The sequence below is a fragment of the Lucilia cuprina genome, chromosome 6 (assembly GCF_022045245.1).
Source record: "Lucilia cuprina isolate Lc7/37 chromosome 6, ASM2204524v1, whole genome shotgun sequence".
NCBI classification, from domain to species: domain Eukaryota; kingdom Metazoa; phylum Arthropoda; class Insecta; order Diptera; family Calliphoridae; genus Lucilia; species Lucilia cuprina.
Window position 1 is genome coordinate 42,932,316 of NC_060954.1, and position 10,852 is coordinate 42,943,167.

The 10,852-nt window shown below is 26.9% G+C and overlaps 1 protein-coding gene across 1 annotated transcript in view; it reads right to left on the minus strand.

Annotated features, from left to right (window-relative positions):
* LOC111682943 (protein qui-1) overlaps positions 1-10,852 on the minus strand; it is a 122,500-nt gene that overhangs the window by 55,234 nt on the left and 56,414 nt on the right. Inside the window, exon 4 of the mRNA XM_046954107.1 lies at positions 708-767. The gene's annotated coding sequence lies outside the window, so the exon portion shown is untranslated. The remainder of the gene's footprint in view (positions 1-707; positions 768-10,852) is intronic.

Genomic DNA, 10,852 nt, shown 5'->3' on the forward strand with positions numbered 1-10,852 from the left:
GTTCAGTTCTAGTTCAGTTCTAGTTCAGTTCTAGTTCAGTTCTAGTTCAGTTCTAGTTCAGTTCTAGTTCAGTTCTAGTTCAGTTCTAGTTCAGTTCTAGTTCTTTATATATTGAAAAACTCTTTAAGAATTTATTTTTTTCTACCTTAAATATAAATTTGATATTTTCAACTTTTTGCAAATGTTTTTAATTTCACTACCATAACAATTTACCCATTTTACCTCATAAACACGTAATACTTTTATGAATAATTTTTGAAAGAAAAATTCATTAAGTCAAATTTTATGCCAAGGGTGAATTTACATTCAAATAAAATGTTAAACCTTTTAATTTGTATAGTATATGTATGTGTGTACATTTTGGACTTAATGATATTTTTCGATAATTATTGATTATAAAACAGAAACAAACACATATGCATACACACAAGTTCACACAAAAATATACAATATACAACAAAAAAAATTATTGTAAATTGGGATTAAAAGAGCACGTCTGTTCTATTAAGCAGAATTATTGTATACAAATTGGCCAAAGAAAAACGAATGACTAAACGCATATATCGATTTATGTATGTATATGTGAATAATTAAAATCATTTGTTGGTATGCATGTATATTTATTTATTATTATGAAATAAAATTGCTACTTTAGTTGTAAATGTATATAGAATTTGAATACAAATTAGACACAAACAAAAACTTACCACACAAAGGACATCCGGTTTGAAAATTGTTGTTAAGCCAGGAAGTGTTGGATGATGCAACTGAAAATATGAATAATTTAGAAAATTGTTTGAAGTTATTTGTTTTTTTAAGTGTTTAAATTGAATATAAACTAAAACAAATTAAATGGTAATTTTTAAAAAGATAACAAATAATAATTTGATATTTTTAAGTCCATTATGGAAAAAGCTATAAATTATAATAACAGAAATTTTAAAGTGATGTAGCCATAAGAGCTTTTAACAAATATATTTTATTTATATATTAGATAAAAATAAACAAATATCATTGTTAAAATGAACTCATAATTAATGTTATGAACTTCTATGAAAATTCACCGGAAACGTAAAAAAAATTGCTTAAAATCTTAATTATTTAATTTTTTATTAATTCTCATAAAAAAGTTTTATTAATATTTAATAAGTTAAAATAATATTTTTTTTAAGTTAAAATTTTCATAACAATAGATAAGTAAAATCAAAACTTTTGCGATTAAAAAGGAAATTGAAAGCAAATGATTGTCCAAAAGTTACCAAGTAAAAAATCGAAATTGAAAAAAATGTTTAAAATAAAATTTTAAAAGGGAAGTATAAAGGAAAATAGAATGAGCTTGTTTATATGTATGTATATATGAGTAATAGAATAAATTGTTCTACTCTTGCATATAGTGTAGTCTTGAACTTAGATCTTGACTGTTAATCATTCTACGGTCTTGACTATTCATTCAATTCATGACCATTCTTGTCTTGACTATAGTCTATAGTCTAAACTATAGATCCGTATATAGTTTTAATTAAAGATGAGTCTATATTCTTAACTATAAATCACTCTATAGTTTTGACTATAGATCAATCTATAGTCTTGACTATATTTCAGTCTAAAGTCTTGACTATAGATCAGTCTATAGTCTTGACTATAGATCAGTCTAAAGTCTTGACTATAGATCAGTCTAAAGTCTTGAATATAGATCAGTCTATAGTCTTGACTATAGATCAATCTATAGTCTTGACTATCGATCAATCTATAGTCTTGATTATAGATCAATCTATGGTCTTGACTATAGTTCAGTCTATACTCTTGACTATAGATCAGTCTATAGTCATGACTATAGATCATTCCATAGTCTTGACTATCGATCAATCTATAGTCTTGATTATAGATCAATCTACAGTCTTGACTATAGATCAATCTATAGCCTTTACTATAGTTCAATCTATAGTCTTAACAATAGATCAATCTATAGTCTTGAAAATAGATTTTATAGTCTTGACTGTAGATCAGTCTATAGTCTAAACTATAGATCCGTCTATTGTTTTAACTAAAGTTCAGATAAGAATAACTATATATTATAACTATAACTATATATTTTATAATTATAACTATAGATTTGTCTATAGTCTCGACTATAGATCAGTCTATAGTCTTGACTATAGATCAGTCTGTTTTCGACTATAAATTAGTCTGTATTCCTAACTATATATCTATAGGATTGAGTCTATAGTCTTGACTATATAGGTCTATCGTCTTTACTATAGATCACTCTTTTTATTGCTGAAGATGTTTTAATGTCTTAAGTATTGATCAGTCTATTGTCTTGACCATATTTCAGTCTTGACTATAGATCAGGACTATATTTTCGTCGATAGTCCTGAGTAAAGAATAGTCTTTATTATTTTATATAGGTCAGCCTGTGGATCAGCCTTTAGCCCTGATTAGTCCTGGCTGTAGACCACTTTACACACTTGACTAAATATGAGTCTATTGTCTTGAGTATAGATCAGTGTATTTTCCTGACTATAGACTTTAGATCTGTTTAGATTTGATTAGTCTGTGAGTGTTGTCTAATGCTTTTACAATATATCACTGGACTATATATACCTTAGTTGGTAGGTAGTATTTTTCTATATTGTACTATAAACCATAAAGACCATTGTGTATAAAGTAAAAAAATTGAAAGGTGTTCAATATCATTTCACACGAAACTCTTAAATGAATTGTTTCCTATGATATATGTACATATGAACATACAATGATATGTAGTTCTTAGAAATTTCTTCAAATCATTGAATAAGCTTTTGAAAAATTGAAATCTCATTACATTTTATTGCAAACACATTTAACATAAATGCAAAATATTATAAGCAAAATTTCGAAGAATTTTCAAATATATTAACAAAAATAGATTATCTGAAGGAACAATAAATCTATTTTATAATGTAATATAATTAAGTCTTATAAGTTATTTACTTATCTGATAATTAATGTAGAGAAATGTATTTATATTCGGAGATTAGTAAAATACAGTTTTGTGCTTAAAACGTATTACGAAACTTACTTCAAATAGTTTATGGAAATATATTTAAAAACTTTGTTGCACAAAAATTTTTAAGAATTTCTTTTTAATGAAATGCAGATAAAAATAAATTTTATTTAAACAGTTTTATAATGATTAACATTTACTTTGATCTAAATTTTCATTAAATTTATATTCATTTTATGTTCTTAGAATTACTTTTATGACTAAAATTTAAAGAGAATAAAAATGTGCTAATGATGTTTTGAATGATAAAAATTACTTTAAAATATTGAGATTAATCACAGCTATAAATTCTTTGCAAGTAATTATCAATTTATATTGATAAAGGAAAATAAATTATATTAAGTTTATTTTGCTTTTATTTTACCCTACACCTACACTTATGTTAGGAGGATATATTAGGTTTGTGCTGATGTTTGTAACTCACAATAACATTGGTCCTATACCCACCTTAGAGTATACCAATCGGGTCAGAATCATTTTCTGAGTCGATTTAGATATGTCCGTCCGTCTGTCTGTCTGTCTGTTTGTTTGTCTGTCTGTCTGTCTGTCTGTCCGTCTGTCCGTTCGTCCGTCTATGTAAACCTTGTAATCAGACTACAGGTCGCAGTTTTGAAATAAAATTTGGTACATAATATTTTATTGCCCCGGGGATAATAACTTAAATGCTTCATAATGAAAACTAAATCACATTTTATTCGTATACAGGTGTAGGGTATTATAAAGTCGGCCTCGCCCGACTGTCACTTTTTACTTGTTCAAAAATATAAAGTCATATTTTATTTGTTAATTTACGTCATTGGCAGCTGATGGATTAGCCAAGAAATCATTAATACTTTTCATATACTATATCTAACGAAACACTGTAAAATCATAATATCATAAGAAAACACATTCTAACTTCATGTCATAACAATGTGTTAGCTTTAATGCATAAGATAATTAAAATTGACAAACAAAAGATTTGCTAACAATTACAAAGCCATATAGACATTCGAAAATGTAAAAAAAAACAACAGGTGCTCTTTATACTCTCACATTTAACAGTTATGTAAACAATTCTAGCATATTAAGTCTACTATTTAAATTTACCAACATATTAGTGCTATAAATTTCAACAATATTGCTAAGATTTAAAAGATTTTTATTGTCAAATTCAAACACACCTCAATGATCAGCACCAACAGAAGCGGTAGCAAAATAAATAAAATTAAAATATGTTCATAATATTGGAAAACAGAGATAAATTCTACTTTACCTTCTACCAATAATGTAAACAGAATAAAAAATTAACAATTCAATATTTACAATTTCAGTAGATATCACTGAATTTGGTGTTGAACATTTAAATAAATAAATATTTAACGATTTATCGCATATTTTTTGTATTTACTTTTATAATATTCATATGCTGTAGATAAGAATAAAATGCATAAAATTAATTTTAAAAATTCATAATAAAGACATAACAATTTGCTAATAACACATACATACAATATATACATTAGGATGTCCCGTGGATCACTTTTTTTTTTGTTGGAATAACTATCTGGCTATGCGTACTAATGTACTGAGCACAAGAAACATATAAAATATTTTTTCTTTTTGAAAAGGCCCTCAGTTCCCTACAAGCGATTGAAAATATTGATGTATGTAGAATATGTTCAAAAAAATTTTTTTTAATCTTTTCGAAATGGGTCTCAAATATTTCGCAATATTGAGCAATATTTTAATTTTTTTACAGCATTTTTGGTTCGCAAAAGGACTTTAAGTTATTATAAATGTCATATAAAATCATAAATAAATTAAAAAAAAACCCACAGTTCTAATGGAATTCCGCCAAGTATATTATTAACATAGCCCTCGTAGCTTCCGCGGGAATGTGGGAAAGGGAAATTTACATACTTTAACCTGGACTATTGACTAGACCATAGTCTCAACTATAAACTAGAATGTAGACTAGAATTTAGTTATAGATTAGACTAAAGACTAGACTATATTTTAGAACCTTCTAGTCTACAGCCTAGTCTACAGTCTAGTCTATAGTCTAGTCTATAGTCTAGTCTATAGTCTAGTCTATAGTCTAGTCTATTGTCTAGTCTATAGTCTAGTCTATAGTCTAGTCTATAGTCTAGTCTATAGTCTAGTCTATAGTCTAGTCTATAGTCTAGTCTATAGTCTAGTCTATAGTCTAGTCTATAATCTAGTCTATAGGCTAGTCTATAGTCTAGTCTATAGTCTAGTATAAGATCTAGTCTATAGTCTAGTCTATAGTCTAGTCTATAGTCTAGTATAAGATCTAGTCTACTTTATATTCTATAGAAGATAATGAAAATTTCGATCTCCCTGAAACATTTTAACAAAAATGTAACATTTCATTCTTTAGTGTAGGTGTAATGAATGAGTATTAAAAAAATTTTACTAAATTAAGTTGAAACATTAAAAAAATGGCCATTATTTTTACAAAAGAGCTCATATTTCATTAAATTGGCTGATGGTCGTTATTGAATGAAAATAAATTAAGAGAAACAAAATCATAAAATTCATTAAATTTAAAAACAAAACGAGTAATTATGAAAAGTTTAACGGATGACATTATTTGTAAATGTCAATGATTTTTAGGAACTCTTATGGATATAGAAACTGTGCAGCTGAAGAAGGACGTTTTAAAAATCTAACAGTATAAAGAGACATAGAATGGAGTATGAAGGAGAACTGAATAAAATATAATTTAATATATTTTACTGCTAATCATTTAACAAAGGTCAGAATAAATGAAATGGTTTTAATAAAGGCTACATGGCCTTTATTAAAACCAGTTTTAAAGAATCATTAAAAGATAAACTCATGATAACGGCTTCATTTTTATACAAAATCCGTAGAACTTGATATGTAATTTATTATTGTATTTTAATGTTTTGAAATGGTAAAAAACAGAATTTTAGGGATTTTTTTAACATGTTTTTCTTGGATTTTTTCAATCTTAAGCACTTCTAAAATTAAAACTAAAAAAATTGTATTCGACATAAGTACTAATAATGGAATAATAAAAATATCTATTTGTCGATGCATGTTTAAAGTTATCTTATACTAATAAATTTTATTCAAGAACTACTTAACATACTGACTCTCTTATATAAATTCTAAAGGCAACTTGATTATAATAATAATCATCTTCTACGAATGAATTTCTATGAATATTGTGGGGTATTCTCAAAAAAAAAAAAAGAAAACGTATAACAAACATCCTAATAAAGTAGTAGTAAAGGACAATAGAGATGAATAGCAGAAAAAATAACAATAAGAACATCACTCAATCCACCAAGCAAACAAAAACATACAATACACTTTTAACTGGAATAGAAAAGTAAAAATAGCTCGGCATTAACGAATCCTGCATAAGACACTATATGGAATGTGAAATAATGATTATCGTATCTGGTCATGACTATAGGCGGGACTACAGTTAAGACTATATATTGATATATACTGAAGGCTATAGACTCTTCTATAATCTACACTTTAGACTGATAAATAATCTAAACTATAGACTCTAATATATTCAAGGCTATAAACTGATCTGTAGGACTATAGTCTATCCTATAGATTGATCTATAATCATTACTATGGACTGATCTATAGTTCAGACTATAGCTAGTCATAATCAAGACTATATGTTGATCTCTATTTAAGCCTATAGATTTATCTATAGTAAGGACTTTATATTGATCTATAGTCAATAATATAGATCGGTCTATAGTCAAGACTATGGATTGATCTAAAGTCAAGACTACGGATTGATCTATATTAAAGTATATAGATTAAACTATAGTCATGACTATAGATTGATCTATAGCTAAGACTAAAAATAGACCTTTAATCAAGAATATAGATTGATTTTTAGTCAAAAATGTAGTTTGATCTATAATCAAGACTATAGATCGATCTATAGTCAAGACTATAAATTGATCTATAGTCAAGACTATAGATTGATCTATAGTCAAGGCTATAGATTGATCTCTACTCAAGACTATGGATTGATCTATAGTCAAGACTAATCTATAGTCAAGACTATAGACTGATCTATAGTCAAGACTATAGACTGATCTATAATCAAGACTATAGACTGATCTATAATCAAGACTATAGACTGATCTATAGTCAAGACTATAGACTGATCTATAGTCAAGACTATAAACTGATCTATAGCCAAAACTATAGACTGATCTATAGTCAAGACTATAGACTGATCTATAGTCAAGACTATAGACACATCTATAGTCTACATTCAAGACTTTAGATTGATCTTTATTCAAGACATTATTTTGATCTTTAGTCTTTATTCAAGACTGAAGATAGATCTATAGTCAAGTCTATGGATTAATCTATATTCAAGACTATGGATTGATCTATAATCAAGACTATACGCTGATATATTGTTAGAACTAAAGACTGATTTCTAGTCAAAACTATAGACTGTTGTAGTCAACACTATAGGCTGATCTATGATCAGTACTGTAGACTAATCAGTAGTCAAGGCTATAGATTGAACTATAGTTAGTACTATAGGCTGATCTACAGTCAAGATAAGTTTACTAATCTATAATAAAAACTATAAATCGATCTACAGTCACGGTTAAAGATTGATCTTTAGTCAATACTAATACTTTAGTCAATACTAATACTTTAGTCAATACTATTACTTTAGTCAATACTAATACTTTAGTCAATACTAAAGATCAATCTTATAATTAAACTATAATTAAAACTATATTCCTATCTATAATGTGATCATTAGTTTAGACTGTAGGTAGATCTATAGATAAGTCAAAGCTAAAGCTAATAGACTGATCGAATGTCAAGATTATTGATAATTATGTAGTTATGACTTAAGAATGTTATATATTCAAGACTTTAGAATATTGTTTAGTTAATACTATAGAATGTTCTGTATTCAATTCCATAAAATGGTCTAAAGTCAATATATTGACTATATATTATATTATTTATTATAGATCAGTCTATAGTTTTGAATATATGTCAAATAGTATTTAATACTTAGTACTATTTGACATATATTCAAAACTATAGACTGATCTATAATAAATAATATAATATATAGTCAATATATTCCCTGAACAATGGCCAAGTTTATCTGTCAAGACTATGGAGTATAATCAAGTTTATATAGTCAAAACTTTGTTTTAAGTACTTTTGCTATAGAGCCAAAACTCTGCTTCATTTTGCGAGATATTCGACGTCCGATATTAGAAAAAAAGGTTTTATTTAAATTGCATATAGTTAAATCGGTTTAATTACCCAGCAACGTTACAAATGAATTACACAAACGAATAAATAAACTTATACTTATCTACGTCATAATGTTGAAAGGATATAGAAAACGAGAAAAATGTAAAGAATCCTTAATAAAATTAGTAAATGCAAAGAAGCATGAATGATTTCAAAAAGAAAACTTTTATATACAAAACCTACAAACGGTATAATTCATCTACTGAAAAATGATTTATTATTGAAAAAAAATATATAAAAAAATATGGATTTAATATTAAATTTCAAAAAAGGAAAATGTATTTTAACCTAAAGCATTAAAAGGGGAGATTTTTTGAGTAAATAAAATAAATTAAATGAATTTTTTTGTAAAGGGCTACATATTTAAATTTCACACCTGTTAATTGTTTAACTAGTTGATAGACAATCTATCAGTTACAGATATGAAATGAAATTTAAGAACTTGTTAAAAAATAAACTAAAGAATACTTGATGGTTAGGTGCTTAAGGTTAAAGTAGAACTTTAAAAGGTTTAAAAATGTGTAAAAGTATTTTGGGTTTTTATTATTTCCTCTTAGTTTTTTACTTTAAGTTATAATTTATACTTATGCTATAATATTACCTTTCCGTATATAATGCATAATTTTTCTCAAAACTTAATTTTCTTCCTGTAATCTGCAGCCATAAATATTCACTGCACCATGTGTTTAGCTAAACAAGTTATATTTACTTATTCAACGAGTATTGTTCTTTCTACAAACTAATAAATTAAGCAGCAGATTATTTTGTATTTTTCCACTAAAAATCGTTTTCAAAAGAGATCATTAAATTTTAATAACCCCCTGTTCTTTCATGGTCATACACATTTTGGTGAAAATAAAATGCAAGAATAACGAAAAAGAAACATGCATTGCATTTCGTAAAACTACACAAAAGAATAAAAACATGCCATTTTAACATTAAATGAAAAATATTATGCACTTAAAAATGTTTTTTTTTTTGAACTTTTTTAATAATAATTTTCTTGTTGTGCATGTACGAATATCTGCTACCATAACAACTGATGAAAAAGAAGTTAAAACCAAAATTTTTGAATTTTAAATGTGAGTTACACTGGTCTATTGATCCATAGTCAAAATTATAGAATAATATATAAATTTAGATTGATTTACAGCTAAGATAGAATTAAAAATTGATCTACTATAGACTGATCTAAGTCAAACCTAAAAACAGATCCAAAGCCAAGTGCATAGACGATTCTAAACTAAGACTAAAGACAGATCTATAGGCAGGACTAATAATTGATCTATATTCAAGAGTATGGATTAATCTCTTGTAAAGAGTATGAGCTGATGTATAGTCAATGACTGATCTATAATCAAGATCTGTAGTCAAGACTATAGATTGATCTATTGTCAAGGTTATTGATTGATCTTAAGTCAAGATTATAGACTGATCTATAGTCAAGACTGATAAAGTATAGTGCAGAGTGATATATAGTTAAGGAAGTAAACGGATCTATAATCAAGACTATATACTGATCAATAGACAAGACTAAATATATAAAGTCAAGGCTACGGTCATGACTATAGACGGTCCTAAAGTCAAGACTATAGACTGTTCTATAGACTGTATTATAGGCAAGACTATAGACGGTTCTATAGTCAAGACCATAGACTGTTCTATAGTCAAGACTAAAGACTCTTTTATAGTTAATACTATAGACAGTTCTATAGTCAAGACTGTAATCAAGACTGTAGACTGTTCTATAGTCAAGACTAAAGACTCTTTTATAGGTGTTACTATAGACAGTTCTATAGTCAAGACTGTAGACTGTTCTATAGTCAAGACTATATACTGTTTTGTAGTCAAGACTATAGACTGTTCTATAGTCAAGACTATAAACTGTTCTATAGTCAAGACTATAAAATGTTTTATAGTCAAGACTATAAAATGTTCTATAGTCAAGACTATAGACTGTTCTATAGTCAAGACTATAGACTGTTCTATAGTCAAGACTATAGACTGTTCTATAGTCAAGACTATAGACTGTTCTATAGTCAAGACTATAGACTGTTCTATCGTCAAAACTATAGACTGTTCTATAGTCAACACTATAGACTGTTCTATAGTCAAGACTATAGACTGTTCTATAGTCAAGACTATAGACTGTGCTATAGTCAAGACTATAGACTGTGCTATAGTCGAAACTGCAGACTATTCTTTAGTCAAGACTATAGACTGTTTTATAGTCAAGACTATAGTCAAGACTATAGACTTTTCTACAGTCAGGACTATAGACTGTGTTTAAGTCAGGACTATATAGATTATTTGATTGTTCTATAGTTAAAACTATATATTGCTCTATATTCAAGAGTAAGATTGATCTATAGTCAAGACTATAGATTGATCTTATAAGGATGTTTGCCAGGGTTACCAGGATAATATTTTGTGCTTGTTTTTTTTTTCTTTTAAGTTTACTTTATTTTCAACAATTCATATAAGAACTTATATTTAACA